Source organism: Patiria miniata, unplaced genomic scaffold (assembly GCF_015706575.1).
Source record: "Patiria miniata isolate m_02_andy unplaced genomic scaffold, ASM1570657v1 HiC_scaffold_20, whole genome shotgun sequence".
Classification (NCBI taxonomy): domain Eukaryota; kingdom Metazoa; phylum Echinodermata; class Asteroidea; order Valvatida; family Asterinidae; genus Patiria; species Patiria miniata.
Window position 1 is genome coordinate 13,822,876 of NW_024037059.1, and position 19,519 is coordinate 13,842,394.

Sequence of the window (19,519 nt, forward strand, 5' to 3'; positions counted from 1 at the left end):
CTATCACTTGAAGAAACCCTTAAGTTTACCTACTGGTGGTGTTGCCTTATCCCTTATAAAGATATCCCTTATAAGATATCCCTTATAAAATGTATTTTGTACTAATGTACTTGTGTGTATATCAACATACATGTAAAAGTTGGGATGGAAATTCATTTTATCTGAAATATGGATAGTTTTGGATCCATGTTTTGAGCACTGATAAGATGGTTGTGCAAATCCAACTTGAAAGCGCCATGCAAGAGCGGGTTGCACTGTGTCAGTGATGTGTGACGTCATGTGGCATTCACTTATTGGTTGGTTGAACATGGACATTGTTCCCATTGTATATGAAGAAATTAAGTTTCTTCAAAACAGAAAAAAATATCTCAGTTTCTGGTCAACTGATATTCACAAAGTTTTCAAATTCTGAAAAGCAGCCTGACATCTTAAGGGAAATACAATATTTGCATATTTGTTTGCTGTAATTTTAGAAATGGATGGATTTGGGGGGGTTGTACATGTACATGTATGTTAAACCAAATATTGCTAAACCGACTTGTTTAAAGTTTTGGTTTCGCAGATGCTGGAAAACCAAGAAAAACGATCATGTTTTTTGTAGTCTGGTTCCCTGACCCCACTTAAGATGAAACGGAGCAATTTATATACATCGGAGAATTGTAAGGACATCAGGGAATCGGTCTAGCTACGTTATCTTGTACCCGTTCACAGGTGTGTGATCGATTGCAAAGAAAGAGCGGACTAACTACATGTAAATATGATAAATTGGAACTTCCTTTGGAAGTATTTGAAAAAAAAAAGCCTTTTTTTTTTCCAATGCTGGTCGGCTGACTAGTGTTGGAAATTGATACAAAAAATATCATTTTTCTTGAAAATGTCAGCACAGTAGGTGCCACGATTTTACATGATGCTTAAGACTTCATTCACTACAGTCCAGTAAGGTATTTTGTGATATTTTGGTAGTTTTGTTTTTTGATGTTTGCAAATGTAGTATATTCCCTGTAAACATAAACTCTGGTTCAATAAGGGCCAAAATAAATGTCACTTACAGAGCCGTTTACTTTGGTAATATGGTTTGAAATGTTTTCAATTTGTTTGCCAGATGCCTAAATATCAGCCAAACGTTTTTAAGCACAAAGTCACTGTTCTCTCTCGGTCATCTAAGGGAGGAAGATTTAGGCGGAAAGATGTACCCCTGAAGGACCTTTTTTTTCATCAGGGCACCCAGATATCCAACAGGTACTTTTTAAAATAGTTATGAAAATTAATAATAATAATGTACATGTTTGCTTTGTACTGCACAAATTTCATGTGATATGCGCATCATAATTATTACCCCTGTTCATCAGGAATCAGGCTATTTTTCTGCAGCAGCTCGAGATCAGTGCAATTTGGTCTCTACCCATTTATACTCCTGGGTGGAGAGAAGTAATCACAGTAAAGTGTCTTGCCCAAGCATGGAAACACCATGTTCCCGTCAGGATTCAAACCCATGTACCTTGGCAAAAGAGTGAAACATCCACTTCGGTTTCGCAGTAGTCATTTCTATAATAATGCACAATCAATATAACAAACGACTATATAGGGAAAATTTTCTATGGACCCCATTGTGTTTGTTAAGATTGCATTATACATGTACTGTATATGAATAATTGAGGTTGTGTATTTAGTCGACATATACTTGTACATACTGAGTACTGAACCATGTTCAGATTGTTCCTTGTTTTCTTTGTACATGTAGCTGTAAATGATTAAATGATAGCATTGAGCTGTACAACGTTTTTTTTTTCTCTACACCACCTTGATTCAGAAGCCTCAGGAAATCCAACATGAAATAAGTGTTGCTCCATGTACCTCTTCCACCTTTTCTGTGAATGTGGAGGAAGAGGCTGTAAACACAAGGAAATATGCTGCTAAGAAAATAAAGCAGTGCAATGCATGGGTAGGCAAGAGGCTATTATTGGAGAATGCCTTCTTTGAGAGCAGTGCTCCTCATCTTCCATGCAGCTTCTGTGGGACAGATGAGGGAGACAGAGTGCTGTGTCTGGACTGTGGCCCACAAGTCGTCCGCTGCATTGACTGCACAATGAGCTACCATGCAGATAGTAATCATCTCCACAAGCCGCAGTTGATTTTGGTAATTCTTATCTCTGTGATATTGCCATAGTGCAAAAGTAGAAAATTGATTGTGCTTGAATTTAAAATAAACATACATACTTTTTATGTACATGTATAAAATTTATAAAGCCTTACCCACATATTCTGTATCTTTACAAGCTGTGGCATTCAAGGTTTTTGCTAAGTAGCTGCGCACGGCCTAAAAACTACATATACATAAGGATATATAAGGATAGATCCCAAATTTGGTAGAGTGTGATCAACATGCTTCAAAAAAAATGCTTCTTGTCACTAAGATACATGTGTATTTGATGCTTCAACCAGCCATGTCTTGTTGCATTTGAATAGGGATGATATTGTCAATAAGGCCAAAACAAAATCAATCGGTCTCTGGTCAGCGCGCGCATCGATTTTAATCATGCGCGTCAATCCTGTTTTTTCCAAAATTTTCCGCGGTAGCTCCAACAGCGCCCTCTATTGCCGCACCTCCTCAAATTTTTGGACCAAGGATCACCAAGGAATGGGAAATTGCACCAAAGCAAATGATCGTGGGCACCAAGGCAAATTATGGAGGACACAATCCAAGCTTGAAAAAAAAAAAAACGCGTCGCCGCATCAATTCCAGAACTTTGGTCTGACCAGAGACCGAGTACTTTTTTTTGGCCTAAACAAAGGTCTAAAAAGTGGATGAAAATGTGAAAAATGCACTGCCTTTTTTCTGATGTCTTTCGCTCCTTTTTTAAGTTAGACACTTTGGGAGTTTGTAGATTACTTTGTTTAAGCAGGTACATCTACATATACCTTAAATAATGTCATCAATCAAAAGGCAAAACCTCTTTGTAATAAGCAACATGTTTTGCGTGCATACATTTTTGTATTTTCAATTTTTGTTTTTCATCTGCCTGTAGGTACCATATTTTTCGGGAGTGAGTTTTCTGTCCGCCAACACAAGCACTTTGACCATTGGTGACCTCTTAAACAGTAGGAGGGTTAATACATTTAGCCATTCTTTGTGCATGTGGTTCAACACTACAGGAGTCTCATGCCTAATGCATGTACACTTGACTGCACTTCTATGCAAAATCAACCTCCTTGGAGATGTGGAAGGAGCTGGGAGATGGAGGGATGGGGATTTTTTAAAGCACTTAAAATTCAAAAGAAGGATTTGCTAATGAACAATTTGAAGAACCAAAATGATACAAAATGGGTGACTTTCTACAATGCTTGAAAGCTTTTTGGAATTGACAATGCCAACCAATGAAAAAAATGTTAAGTATACACTACTGTACAGATTTTCTTAAGACTTGATCTGAATCAACCATTCATCTATGAAACTTTTTTTATAAAATAAAAGTTAAATAGGTTTCAACTACACTATTCACATGTACATGTACATGAAATAAAAAAGGTTCACTAATACAAGATTATTCAGTTTAAACTCTCTTACATACGTACATGTATGCAACAACCAACTTTCATTTCTCAGATGAATGCTTACATGTACTTACTCTGTGATGCGCCATAGATGGTTTATAATTTGTATACACTTCAACAAATCGTTGCACTCATGTTGTAGTCAGTCAGACTTTTAAATTGTCAAGGAACTGGCTGAGATTGTAAATTTAAAATTGACTCTTTGGAATTTCTTAACTCTGAGTTATCCAAGCTTGCATGTAAAGTATCTGTAAAACACATCAAGAACAGTACCCTTCTTATAAACTTCTTTTGCAATTAGATAGGAACAATGTATGTGCACACTGTCTCCGTCAGCTAGGAATTATCTCCCAACTAACACCCTGATGTGAGGTCATTCCAGGGAGCCAGTGAATACTTTCTTCATATATTCAATCAACCCAACCCCACTTGGTATCGCACTTGGTATCCCACCCTAGCACCCCCCCCCCCCCCCCCCGAACCATTTTTGAAAGTTGTTTTACTTATACTTATATGTTTTACTAATTCTAAGACAAGATAAGTTTGCGGTAGCACCATGTGAATACATCTTTTTTGTGAGTATGTGTGGTTCCGAAAAGAACCGGAGGGACTCAATGTTTCGAACAGTATGCTCTGCCCGTCGTCAGGAGAAATACTCACAAAAGAGATTTATTCACATGGTGCTATCGCAAACTTATCTTGTCTTAGTATCTTTCCACCATGCAAACCTTCAAATCTCATCTTGTCTAATTCTGTTAGCCATTATAGAAACCATATTTTACTTTTGTCATATTTATCAGTCAAACCAAAAGCTCATTTTTGTGGTTACTGCAAAACTGGGAGAACTCTCAGAGTTGTCCATGCAGTTGGTACTCAGTTGGTAGATGTCAGTTCGATGAACTGTTACAAGTCTTCATTTAATAAGCTGGATGGGTGTCATTGAAATACATGCAGCTGTCACTTCTGGATGGACCGATGACAGAGTGATCACTAAAGACTTCATCCTGATTCATCTTTCAAAGGTTTCCATTAATTAGCCTGTTGGGTGAATGAAATGTCATTGAGAAGTAACTGTCACCCCTACAGGTACATCATAGTGTTGATGTTTTGCAGTGCCAAGTTGTCACAGGTCTTCATCTGTTAAAGGGCAGCCAGATGATGTCATAACATGTATCAAGCATTTGCTGGGTAGTTTGAGTTCATCTTCTTGAGCAGAGGGGTGCAGTCACTTGGTTGTGATATGGTACTCAGATTATCCGTTTCAACAGCTCCTGGCTGGACAGATGACAACGATGTAATTTGTAACTGGTTTCTTTGCTGCTGGATGAACAGACATTGTGTTGAACTGCCATGGAACTGGATTTGCTACTGGTGACTTGGTAGGGAGATTGTGACAGGTCTCCATTTGCAGCTGGGTGAAAGATCTCATTGTGATAAACTGTCCATAGCTCGGGATTTGCTTATGGTGACTGTGTAGAGAAATGTCATGGTAACAAATTATCGGAGGTCTCCATTTGCAGTTGGGTGAAATATCTCATCATGATGAACTGCCTACCGGTATATCTCTGGATTTGCTACATGTACTGGCGACTGCATAGACAGAATGTCATTGAAACAAATTGGTGGACTCTCCAATTTTCAGCAGGGTGAAAGATCTCATTGTGATGAACATGTCCATAGCTCTCCATTTGCTACTGATGACCATGTAGAGAAGTGTCATTGTAAATTGTCTGAGGTCTCAATTTGCAGCTGGGGGAAAGATCTCATCATGATGAACACACAGCTCTGGATTTGCTTCCAGGCACAGAGATGTTGATGATTTGGAGAATTGTCAGAACTCTGGTTGGAGATGTCGATGGTTTACTTAATGAAGAAATGTTACGATGGCAAACCAGGTCTTCACTTGATGCTGGGAGGACAGATGACGCTGCGATACAGTTGTCCTGGTACTACTGTACGGGAAGAGCTCATCAGGACGAACTGTCATACATGTAGCAGTAGCTCTTGGCAGAGCTATCACTGTGAAGAACAGTTACCAGTGCACTCATGAAGAGATGTTACTTTGATTGATGCAGGTCCTAATTTGCTACTGTACATGTACATGTACATGTTCACGTGGGTGGATGGTTGCTTTTGTAAAGAACTTCAGAAGTCTCCAACTCTCCATGTACCATCAGGATGCTTCCGAGTGAAGAGGTTGTAGGCCATCGCACACAACTGTGCAGAGAGAACTGTCACGCATCTCTGCTCCATTCCGGCAGTAATCACTGTAGGGAAGTGTAATACTGAACTGCTCGAAGGAGTGAATGAACTTGTTTTTGCACCACTTATTGATTGCTACGGTAGGAGCCACTTGCTGTCATAGTTCCCAGTTCGCATTTGAAATGGAAGTGTTCCATGCTTTGCCACTGTGCTTCATTTCATCCAAGGCAGGGAACCAGGAACAGAGTTTGAAGTCAACACAGACTGAAAGTCGATCTCTGATAAGCTGAAGGAAATGCTCTGATTATCATCATACATAATGTGTACACAAATGTAGATGTATTTCACGTATAATCATAACTTGATGGGAATTCTCCGTCTGAAGAAATGATCTTCACACCTCCATGGCAGTTTGGCTGAAGAAGCATGTATAGCAGTAACCACAAAAATTATTACTTGTAATGTTTGTTTTGGTAAGAAACAGACTGAAGAAAAATATGGTTTCTTTAAAGGTTCTACTTTTGTAAAAAAAAAAATTGTTTCAGAAACAAATACGTACAAAAATACCAGTATAAATCATGGTAATAACATCTACTTTACATCCTTCCTTCCTTCCTTCCTTACAAGTGCAGACTTCATGGCTGAAGATAATCAGACTTCATGGCTGAAGACATCTTTGGACTCCCACCATGCAAACTTTTGTATTACTTATCATAACTTGACACATTTGCAAAGAAAACAAATTCTTGAAACCTTTGGCTTAAATGAAGGCCATTTTGTCCAAAAAAATGTTATTTTAGTACTTCCAAAAAAATCATAAGTACTACCAAAAAAAATCATATTACATGCAATTATATCGATTGATAAATTAACAACAAAAAGGCAAGTTTTGTCAAGAACACATTGCAAGATACATCATACCTGATCATGTACATGTATGTTGCGTTTTGGTAATAAAGTCATATACTGGTACAACGTTATGTGAGCATAAAATTTAACAAATACCGGTACTCGTTTTTGTTCCTAAATTTAAGGTGCTTCTAGCTATACATTGTGTCCCTTTGTTCCTAAATTTAAGGTGCTTCTAGCTGTACTCCGCAAAAATGTCTAAATTTTTAATCCATTTTCTGATGGAAATACATGTACATATACTTATGCTGTAAAGGTGCTATAAGTGTTCTCTACACAACATCCCTTCACAATGCAACAAGACATGATGATTAATACACAACAGGCATATTGCCCCACTTCTTTCATTGTATTATGACTTGTGTCAGTTTTATACACACCTTTAAGGGTTATGAAAATTCCAGGATGGAGAGAAAAAGATGAAGAAGAAATCAGCTGTGCTAGGAGGATTGGGAGATGGAAGAAAATGCATGTACCGGTAGCAATGTAAAGTTTACATGAACATGGCAGAATATAGCAAAAAGGTTTCCAGAAAGACCAAAAAGGGTAGGCAAGATAAACCAAGTGCCACACATCTGCATGTGCTGTTGCAGTATTACAAATACAATGTAGAAAAGCACAGTACAGGGGCATGTGGAAAATGCATTCAAACAAGGAAGCCCATTCATTAAATCCTCTATCTTGAAGGATTGGCGAAACACATCTCCGTGTAAACATGTTAAAGAAGTTTTGAGAAGACGCAATACTTAGTACTGTGGCATACATGTATTTCTTACAAATTCCCCATGAGGAGATCGCCACATGGAGTTTCGGGACCACCGAGACAAACCCGCAATCAAGCAAGGGCAATACGGGCGCTCCTTGACCTGTTGTCCCATTAAGGCCAAGTCAGCGGTCCGGCGCCAGGACGCCCTCTCTCGACACAGCAATCTGCAGATCATGGCGGAACCATGATCGCCCATCACGAGACGGGCTTTCTTCGCCGGGGAACGGGAGCGAAAATCGCCCCGCGGGTGTCGACTACCATAATTCTCACAATCCGCCCATCCCCAAGAAGCGAAGTAAAAGTGACAGAAAAGGACACTGATGCTGCTGCGTCATCTAATCAGCCTTCACTGGTGAAGAAGAAGAGCAAAGTAGTACAGTGACTACTTTTTCTTTTTGAAGGAGACATCAGGAATAATTATGTAAACAAAATAAAGGCAAGAACAATCATCCTGGCTGACGAAACCTTCAAGGACTACAACTACAACAGCCTGAATGCATTGATGCTATGGATGTACCCCAATCCCAAAAAGAGATCAACTTTGGTCAGGCCGTAGGAACATCTAGACAAGCATGCCTGTACATGATCAAGAAATTACTAAGAAAACAATATTTGGTACACTGGGAGGGCGACCTGGAAGAAGAGGCCACTTGGGAAGCCAGCTGGAATGTACCAAGGAACATGATTGTACAGTTTAACAAATCCAAACCAAAGGCAAATTAAACGCTTCATGTAAATATTCATGCTATTGTCTTTGTTTTGGTGCTTTTGTAAATTATAATTCAATAGTTCGTATCGACCAGTTTATAACGTTCTTTCGCAGTAAACTTTAAGTAGGCCCTATTTGTTTTTGTAAAAAAAAATCAAGCTTCAGTCCAATTGGTTGATATTGTTTACAAAAATGTTGTTATAAACAAAAATCTGCTTCAAATTTTGAGGATATTGTTTCTTCAATTTGATTTTATGGACAGTTATAAAACCCGCCAAATGTTCATCAATATCGGCGATTACAGCTTCCCAGAAGACTACAAGACACCATAATACAGTTTCCCGGGGCTAGTCCCCGGTAAACGCACTTTGGGTCCAGGGGGAGTGAGTATGGATATTCCAACAACAGCCTTCCGCGCCCGTTACGCGCGGAATTAACCAATCAAAGAAGGGAACGCTGAGCGCGCGCGGGAAACTTTCACTTTTTCTCCTGGTTCACCACCGCATTACACTGTTAAAAAATTCGTGCTACACTAGCTTCGAAAAAAGTGAATAAAAAATTCCGTTTTTTAATCTAAATTATTCGACGTTGGATCAACCACGACATTAACATGCCGAGAGGCCATGGGCGAAAGCGGAAGGCACGGGAGATCGGCGGGGATGTCGCAGGGACGGTTAGCGTGGAGAGCGCTGCTGTAGTTTCGGGACCACCGAGACAAACACGCAATCAAGCAAGGGCAATACGGGCGCTCCGTGACCCGTTGTCCCGTGAAGGCCAAGTCAGCGGTCCGGCGCCAGGGCGCCCTCTCTCGACACAGCAATCTGCAGATAATGGCGGAACTCATGATTGCCCATCACGAGACGGGCTTTCTTCGCCGGGGAACGGGAGCGAAAATCGCCCCGCGGGTGTCGACTTCCATAATTCTCACAATCCGCCCATTTCCAAGAAGCGAAGTTAAAGTGACAGAAAAGGACACTGATGATGCTGCTGCATCATCTTATCTGCCTTCACTGGTGAAGAAGAAGAGCAAAGTAGTACAGTGACTACTTTTTCTTTTTGAAGCAGACGTCAGGAACAATTATGTAAACAAAATAAAGGCAAGAACAATCATCCTGGCTGAAGAAACCTTCAAGGACTACAACTACAACAGCCTGAATGCGTTGATGCTATGGATGTATCCCAATCCAAAAAAGAGATCAACTTTGGTCAGGCCGTAGGAACTTCTAGGCAAGCTAAAAGACTGAAGCAAAGTACGTGTGGAACAGTCTGATCTCGGAAGAGCAAGTTTACAAAGTACATGTAGTACAGCGACTACTTTTCTTAAAGAAGCAGACACCAGGAACACAATGTATTGTCAGATGACAAGATGGTGTTGGGGTTTCCTAGGAAGAAATGTCAGTGAACATGTAGCACTTCCTTCCTGTGCAGTTGTTAAACTTTGGGAACAGTATCCATCAAATGAGCACAGAGGGTTTCAGGGTATGTGAATTACTATTGGATTTTGAGTAGATAACCTTCCCCCCCCCCCCCCCCCCTGTTTTTTAAGAGGGACTTCTTGTCTGATTTTATGTTTCTTCAACTGTCATTTAGTTATTCAGTTATATAAAAGCAGAAATGTTCTCCTCCACTTTAGGTGACACCCCTCCCCCAAATGTTGGACCTATAACTGCTGATTGGTACACAACATTTACATGGAGCAAACTGAAACATTCCCATTACATTTTCTTCTACTTGTCCCACAATTTAAATTATAATAGAATATTTTGGGGAAAGGAATGACAGAGGTGATGCAGAATTGCAAGACTATAGCTACATGTACAGCACACCTTTCAAATAAAGGTGCCGGTTATATGCAAGCATGAACATGAAGGGTTTTTCCTGCAGGCACTGGCAAGTGACCACGAATTCCCAAGTGATGGGTCATATATGCAGCAGCATGCAGCTTTTTCCTGTCTGTCCCCGAGTGGGTTCATGCATTCTCCCAAAATTTGGGATGGGGGGAAGTTCTGTGGATCACCCCTGAGTGGTAACCCAGACATGAACTGGAGGAAATAGTTCAGGATCTTGCTAACAATAGACAAGATCCTCCGAGTGGTGTAAAAACACCACTGCCAATGGTCACAATCATCGATCCATTGCAAGGCAACAAATCTTGCCATTGATCCAGGACATGAAGCATATTGTCCTGCCTATACTGCACATCATGTTGGGTTTCTTGTCAGGATTCATAGCAACTTGGAGGAGTTCTTTAGATTGAAGGACAGGAGGATTCTGTTAGAGGATAACCAGCAACTTCATAAGGAATGGAGAAATGCATCTATTACTGAGCACTGCAGAGTGCGATCAGGGATAGTTGAAAATGAAAAGTGCTCCGAGTATGAAGCAACATTTTTGGAGGGTTTTTATTAGAAGGTTAAGAATGGGAGGAGCACAGTAAATAATGAGCCATGTTCCTTGCCCGCTTGTGCTGTTATTACAAGTATAATGTATTGGATGATTGCGTCAAGGTATCTGGTCCGTGTGAGAAAATGGAAAAGAAAAATTGGCCGTCCATGTAGGCCCTTCAGTGTCATATTTCAGTCCTGCATGTAAACCTGGTGTGAGGTTTCTTCAGATTTGTTCCGATTTCAAAAAAATATTTGTCAGGAATTTTTTGTAAGGTTTTTTTCCTTAGTTCAGGGTTTTGAAGAACAGGGCCTACCTTTCGAAATTTGAAATTCCTTTGTTTTGATCTCTGAAATTTAAAAAAAAACCAAAGCCTTTCTATCTATCTAACTTACACATGCTATCGCACCGTAGTTAACTTTACTCTTGAACCTTTGTCATTGCAGTGATCCAGTGTACAGATCTCTCCTACCTCACTGGCCAGAGGAGGACGTGTTCATCACAGTTCAACTATGGCTCTGTCTGCAAGTTTGAATGTCGGTCAGGCTTTGTGTTGACCGGTGGTCAGGCGAGTATTGAATGTCAGAGACAAGGAGATGCAGGAGTGTGGAGTGCACAACCTGCCAACCTGCCAAGGTCAGTACAAGAATATAGTGCTGTAGAATTGTAACATATAAATTGGCTGCATGTAGTATACAAGTCGTGTGTATACTGTGTAAGTATGGCTGTATTGTGAAAGTATCAAAAAATCTTGAGCAAAGGGCTGTATCGAATATACAGAATATTCAAATAGCTTTTTGCCGCTTTCAATTTTCAAAAAAATCCCAAAAAACAAAAAACTTCACATACGTACATGTACACGACTGTGATGTTACTTTATCATAAAGGTGCTGTTGTGCGGTGTTGTGCGTTCGTCTCGTCTCCTAATTTTGTGTGTTGTGCGTGGTGTGCGTCGTTCGTGTTGTGCGTAGATTTCGTTTGTATCCCAGTGCTCCTTGTGGTAATTTGCGTGTTTAATTCTTGCTTTGCGTTTGCGTGTTTTTTAACCATTGCAAATCAATTGTTCATTTTTTACAAGGATATGATGAAGAGAGTTCGGGCACCCTGCAAGCCCATTCCCCGTGGCATGGTTTCGTTGGTTACCATAGATACCCTGACACTTACATGCCCCAACGACACGAATACTTTCGTCTGCAATAGGTGTACATGTAATAAAACTTTCACTAGTCACCCCATTATTAAGAAACATTTAGTTAGCCATAACGTAGGTATCAGCTACGCCTGTGAGCGGTGCCATAAAAAGTACGTTTCGATGAACGACGTAGCTTGCCACTTCCCGAGATGCGGTTTTAGTCTCAATACTAGCCCATCTCCTCCGGCCAATTTTCCTTGCGAGCTGTGCGATCGCTCGTTCGGGTCCTTTACAGGTCTTCGGCTGCACGTGAAACGATCCCACCCGGTGGACTTCAGTAAGGAGGGTGCCCAGCCTCCCAGGGATCTTGGACCACGCAAGGATCGGTGGAGCGAGGAAGAGCTACATATCTTAGCTAATATAGAAGCCCAACTTCCGGCCGATACTAAATATTGCCATCCATAATATCTTGACCAGTCGTACGGTTGAATCTATCAAGGGGCAAAGGAGGAAGGCATGCCACAAGGGTCTGGTCAGGCAGATTAGGGAGGCATCGGAACAGCTAATCCTTGACCAGCCGATACCCGTGGTACCTGAGATAGAACAATAATTCACCGATTACTTCGCTACTTCCCGAGATGCGGTTTTAGTCTCAATACTAGCCCATCTCCTCCGGCCAATTTTCCTTGCGAGCTGTGCGATCGCTCGTTCGGGTCCTCTACAGTTCTTCGGCTGCACGTGAAACGATCCCACCCGGTGGACTTCAGTGGGGACTTTAGGAGAGTGGGGTAACCATGTCACAAGGAGTCCGGCTTGCCAGAATACTACCGTCATTTGACCGTTGACAACCATAATGTTCAGCAGCATATTTTACACAGATTCGGTGCGGATCAACCTGCACCACGCAGATGTTACAGTGCGCAATCTTGCACGGATATTTAAGGTTGGTATTATTCTAAAGACGATTTTAGTTTGATCTTTAATATCACAAAAAATCGTGGACTGTATAGGCTCATGATGTCACCATGGACGTAAAATGAGGATCCATGTTGTTACTGAAATAAAGAAATAACAGTTAAAATTCAATAGGCCTACTGACCGTTTTGCTGTTTTTGAAAATTGTTTGTGTAAAACTGTATTTATAGCAAAAATCATTGATCATTATGCTGTATTAAATTGTTCCAAACTGATAAAACGGAATTAACGTATTTATCATAATATCGTTTGACAAAACTGTAAAACGAAAAAACGGTCAACGGTGCATTTACTGTGTTTGTTTTTGAGGAAATCCAAAACGGTAAAACGAAATAACGGTATGTCCCGGGATTCTATGCCCTGGCTGCGCGCAACTCCGCGAAGTCCAGTGAGCGAGGTAAACGATGCCACGATCTGAGGGTCCACAGTTCTGTCCTACCATAGAGCTAGGACCCAAGGAGTTCAAACTCCAAGACATCAACAGTACAAGGATGATCGCCAACACTGCCCTGCGGCACGATCGCTCTGTTTTACGACCCTTATCTAAACACCAATTAGCGCGCTTGGCCGGGCGCTGAGCTGTGCCTCGGGCGCAACGTCCTCGGTACTACACATGCGCATTCATGACCGGCAGTGCTTATCCAACATGATGGAGAGAACAAGCATGTAATAAAACACAGGAACCTTTAGATACAGTTGAAGAGAAAGTTCTACGATATGTTGCTGGATACATTCCATTTGCACTTCTAAAAAAATATCAAAAACAAATAAATCCTACGGCAAAACTGCATTGCAAATTCCTATCATCATGGCAAGTTCCTAGTGTAAAATGTGCTGAAACCTTCCTTGAATACACCAGAGAATGGATCAATGTGCAAAATAGAGGTGGACTTTTTAATGTTTCAGATAAAGTGTATCTTTTTGTTCGGTCAATGGAATTTATAGCACGTTCATTTCCAACAAAGGAACAGTTAGACGGTCTTCAAGGAGTTGACATTAAGGAGTCACTTTTTACAAAAATAGCCTCTGATTTCAAGGTTCCAACTTACTGGTGTGGTTTAATAGCAGATAAAATAAGTGGTGATCCATCGAAGAAATTGATGGAAATTATTGCCAAGTGTTATATTAAAACCTGAACAAATGCATTCATAAACGTTTACCTACAAACCAAGAAGGCAGAAAAAAATATCTCCAAGAAAGCTGAAAAAGGTCTTAGAAAAGATTTAAATTCAAAGTAAGTCCTACGATATTAAAGCACTTCAGGCTGATGTGATCCGTTATAGAGTCGAGTATAGAAGAGAGTTGTATTTTATTCCTCAGCTCCCTCCCTTTTCCCTTTTCTTGGGAGCACCTGCCCTGTGGTTTTTTATCGCGATTAATTTCACGACATCGCATATGTGTGCACATATATTCGCGATAAATTTCGCGACATCGCATACGTGTGCGCACATATTCGCGAATTGTTTCACGACATTGCATACGTGTGCGCACACATTTGCGATAAATTTCGCGACATTGCATACGTATGCGCACACGTTTGCGATATGCGATGTCCCTTCAGGGCCACCATACATATTGTATTATTTATTTTAATCATATATGGAACTCATAGTGGTGATAAGCTGAAATGCTACGTTAGAGTGGAGAAACAATAATTATTGAAAGGGAAGTTTTATTTTTTGTATTTTTTGTTTGTTTGCAATTACCTTGGCACAACATAAACATACTTGTACATGATGGATGAACAAAATCCATTTGTTTAATTTTATTTTGTTTGCTTTTGATTTTCATCACTACAGGCCCACCAGTCAAGATGACCTCCCCTTCTTCAGAGTTAACATCTTGGGGGACTCACTGACGAGGTATCTTCCAAATATCTTGACAGTGAGTGGTTTCGAGCCGATGTGCTTACAAAGCCGGGTTGTACAGTGCCCCGGATGATAGCGACCCTGCAAGAACTTCACAAAAGTCGCACTGGTAGTGGAATGAAGCCACCTGTTGTGGTTCTTCACATTGGCACCAACGATTTGTGTGACAGTTTTCTTCACAGAGATTTGAAGAACTTTGAAAAGTTGCTTCGTTTAGCGAAGGAAACATTTCCAGTTGCAAAAATTGTGTTGGATGGAGTTTTGCCCCGCATGGACTTTGATGACCTAAATGACAAGGCTTCCACCTTGAATGTACACCTTGCAAAGCTGTGCAAGAAATACGGTTGTACATTTATTAATCTTGAAGAGGACTTTCAGTCTATCTCTTTGTTTGCCTTTGATGGACTTCATCTGAGTCATGAAGTGCTGATATTGGTTTTATTTTAAGTGATGATGCAATAGCAGATGAGAGGCAGTTTGAGGAAAACACATCCCTCATTGATGAGACTGAGGAAGATGCTTTCATGGGAATGTTATGATTTCATTTTTTAATAAATATTTTACAGGGCGAGTCAAAAAGAAGGTTATTGAGATTAATAATTTTTTCCCAAAATCACGATTATTTTATTCAACATTGAACTGCGTATTAAAACGAGCATATTCTCCCACACATCGTAAAGAAAGATTCACTGAAATTGATGCTAAGGAGCACATTTTTAATACGCAGTTTAATGTTGAATCAAAAGAAATCATGATTTTGGGAAACAACCATTAATCTCAATACCGGGTAACCTTTTTTTTTAATCACCCTGTATTGCAGCTGATGCTTTTCTTTTGGCATACATCATATTGTGCCTTTTGAAAAAACAAAGATATAAACCTTTTTTTTAAATGTTTTATACATGAACATGGGCGTTTTAACTAAATATAAAGTTTTTTACATTATTTAGAGTCAGTAACTTGCCTTACAGAATGAGGATCTCTACTTTTTAAATCAAATGGTTTTGATGTTTTCATTACCCAGTTTTAATTTATTTTATAACAGAAAACACAAAGTAGTAATTGTTTTATTTGTAGAAGTACTCAATACTCTCAACATCTGTATGCATTAATTTCAGTTACATTCCATTGTTTTGTTCAACTTATATCAGTTGCCAGATCTGTTCTTTGCCTGAATATATTTTATTTTGTATATTTTACTTTCTATATATTTTAAACCATATACATTTTATTTTACATTAACCAAGTGGAACTGACGACACACACGGGTAAAATGTTGACCATTCCTGTATTCAACAAATATTTATTTATATATGAACAATGGTTCTGTTCCCCATGCAGACAGGGAACATTGTACTGTAGTATTTACCAACGATTGCCAAAACGTACGAGTACATCTATGCAATAACGGGTTCTTGTCACATGTACATTGTATGTTTAACTTTTTTTTTGTTTCTTTGGTTGTGTAGATTGTGATATTTACATGTACTAGCGGTGACATTTAAAGTGCATTATTTTTTATATCTCAGTTGAGTTTTTTACAGAAAATCTCGGGTGCTATAATTTATTTAGTTGAGTTTGTTTTCGTTTTAATTTGTTTCTATCAGTAACAAAGTGTGCTAGCAGTACTAGTAACATGAAGTTGAATGTAAACTGTTGAAATAAAAAATACATTGTTGTATTGCCAAAGAAGAAAAAAGACTCAGTGAATGTTTTAAGTGTTGCGTCGATACTAGAAAATGCAGATATTTTTAATATGAAGAACCTCACTCCTTTATCGAAATGAGTAAATAAATAAGATTACAAAATGAACTCTTTTTTTTGTTATATAGTATGAAAGTTTATCCCATCCCGGGAAGAGTTCCATACACGATCAACACTTATTTCTACCTACGGCAGAGTTGTAACGAGTCACTGATTTTTGTGACTCGAGTCGAGTCGAGTCATTTTAAAGAAGTGACTCGAGTCGAGTCGAGTCATTAGGTCAACAAGGTCGAGTCGAGTCGAGTCGAGTCACAGAGTGTGGTCGAGTCGAGTCGAGTCGAGTCAAGTATTTAGCTCGAGTCAATTCGAGTCACAAATATTTGAACACTAAATTACAATAAAAAGCAACAAACACAAGAGAGAAAGAATACAAGGCACCAGTCTATTACGGAAATCCAAAGACATAAAGTATGCTGTATGGTACCCAACCAACTGTTTCCATTGCTAGCTCACGTCACAGATAAGAAGATGTGAAACTTCGGTCTTATAACTGGTTTGGCTTCGGGTCTAGATTTTGTTGTTCGCTGATCGCTGACAACGTTAAAACCTAATTGCATTATACAGAACTGTTTCTGATTATTTAAAGGTGGGCCCGTCCGTATCCATTTTTTTGTGTGAAATCGGGACATGAATTTAGCCAGCGTTCCACCAAGAACTTCAAAATCGCCCGAAACCAATGATGAAACCACGGATTGAGAAATGCGTTTTAAGTCTGGTTCCGGGTTTAGCATTACATGCTATAGAACCACAAGGTGGGAGTCCGCGACACGGTGTATGTTTGTTGTTTCATTATGGAGGAAGGAAACAGACTGCCGCTGTATATAAACGTACATTATTCGCGAACATTAACGTGACGTGAACAAAAACTGGCAACGCGAACGGCGCAGCGTAAGTCATTGCAAATATTTTTCGCAAGTAAGTTTTACTTTTATTTTGGGACTCGAGTCTTATTAGCCTTCCTCGAGTCGAGTCGAGTCATTCTGATGAGGGACTCGAGTCGAGTCGAGTCATTTGCTCGCAGTGACTCGAGTCGAGTCGAGTCATTTACCCGTCGGGACTCGAGTCGAGTCGAGTCGCCAAAAAATGTGACTCGAGTCGGACTCGAGTCGAGTCATTGACTCGAGTCATTACAACTCTGACCTACGGTGATCTACAACTAGCCATGAAAAGCAATGGCATGTCCTTAAAAGTCAAATTTATTGATATCAGTGAGAAAATAGAAGCCTTTACTTAGAAAACACTTAGAATTTTTCAAAGCATTCTCATAGTGTTTGTGCACAGGGTGTCAAGTGTTGTCCGTGTATGTATGGAACTCTTTCCGATTTTTTTTCCAAATTAATTTGGGGGCATCGATTTCTTAAGAAAATCACCCGGTGAAAAGGCCTTTGGCTTTGTAGAATTATTATTATTGTCTGCAAAATCTGTCATGATTTGTGTGTTTTCATCACGCGAGAATTTGCTCGAACTGTCGGCAAACGAACTCCGAAAAAAAACAACACCATCCGCATTCTTACAATCGTGTGGTTGCTCCATGTGGCCAAGTTTTGCGTTGGTTCCTATATAGAGTCAGGGAGTCAGACTTGATTCCATTGCCTTGTGGGCTGTATGGCAGTACGTGATTGGCTGATATTCACGGATGGATGACGTCGAACCGTCAGTTGACCAACCACCGTTGCGCTTTGTGGAAGACGGAGAAGAACGCTAAAACTCGTGTTCCGTTACTCTTTGGAGAGCAGAGAGTGAACATTTTGACTGCTCTTGACTATTTCGTAATATTTGAAGCGTAAAATACGTGATCATGTGTTGAAGGAATACTTTCTCTATCGATACGTATATAATTCATTTCTACGGCAGACATATGAGACAACGTTTGAAGACTATTTCTAAGAGTTTATTTTCCACCAAGACGCAACAGTTTTTGCAGTAAAATTTCACGTAATGTACGTGTATAAACCACAATCTACATTATTTCTCTTTACGATGAAAACTTCATATCTTTTGGCCATGTAAATCCAATAAAATAAGAATAATACTCCAAACTTTTTACGTTACAAGCTTTTAAAAAAAAGTCCTCCGAGCTCATTATGTATGCATAGCTGATCGAAACGTGCATACGTAAAAAACAAACGGAAGCACTTTTCAGTGGGCTGCGCGCTGACTGGTACCTTGTGTGGAATGTGGGGACCGAGGTTGGAATACAAACCAATAAAGTGGGGACCGCTTGAGAATGTGGGGACCGATAGCCGGTCCCCACAAGAAAAAGCCCACATTAGCCGTTGGAAGGGCGCCCTCTATTGTCTGACTGAAAATAAAGGTGGTCCTTGAATTCACCCATACAACCCAACTTGTATGTCCGATCCCGACAACGATGATTGTATTCGTGCTGCAACATTGAAAACCTTGTTTCTGAAGTGACCCGATTTCAGAAAAAGTTGTGTTTAGCGCCCTCATGCGACGGTTCATTGCGCGAAGCCGGCGGCCACGCACTGGCCCGCCGTATCCACCACGGTGATTGCCCGCCTGATGACCGAGCGAGCGTGCACGGTAACGTCAAGTTCGGTACGGTGTGTAAGAAACATCGCAAGACTTTCACGGCGACGAGCATCAACAACTTCATATGTTTCAGATACATAACTGGTAAGTAACATGTAAATACATTTAAAATAGTTTGTAATTTTTTTTTCTAGTACTTCAAAATCATTAATTATTAGAAAGATTAAGAAAGTGGTATCTGTACAATTTCAAAGTTACAGTAGGGAGGATGATTGAGCGGCATAAATTCAAACCCGAACGATCATTGTGGTCGGCATTTTTCCTGCTAAGATTAGAAGGCACTATTCAAGTTTTCTTGATTAATCGTCAATCACAAAAACCTGCTTTGTATTACCAGACTTTCACGCTTGCACGGCACCAGCGTGAAGTCAAACTGGGTGATGATGCCCAGCGGCGATATCCAGTCAACTTTCTGAGATTCTGAGATTTACGTTTTGTGTGGCAAATGATCGTGGAGGTCGGGTCGCACGTAATGGTCTTTAATTTTGTTCACGATGTTGGGCTTCATTTTTTTGGGACTTTAATGCTTGATGCCGGATAATTAATATCGTCCCTGTATTTTTTCTCTTAATTTAAAGGGAATAAACAACATTTGCAAACATCGAAAAATAAAACTACCAAGTTTTTACGAAATACCTTACTAGGATGTTGGTAAATGACAGTCTAAGGCATTCTGTAAAATTATGGCACCTGGTGTCAAGTCA

At 40.0% G+C, this 19,519-nt stretch overlaps 1 pseudogene; it reads left to right on the top strand.

Moving 5' to 3' along the window:
• Positions 1-8,748: 8,748 nt before the first annotated feature.
• Positions 8,749-13,950, top strand: LOC119727854 (annotated as a pseudogene).
• Positions 13,951-19,519: the final 5,569 nt, after the last annotated feature.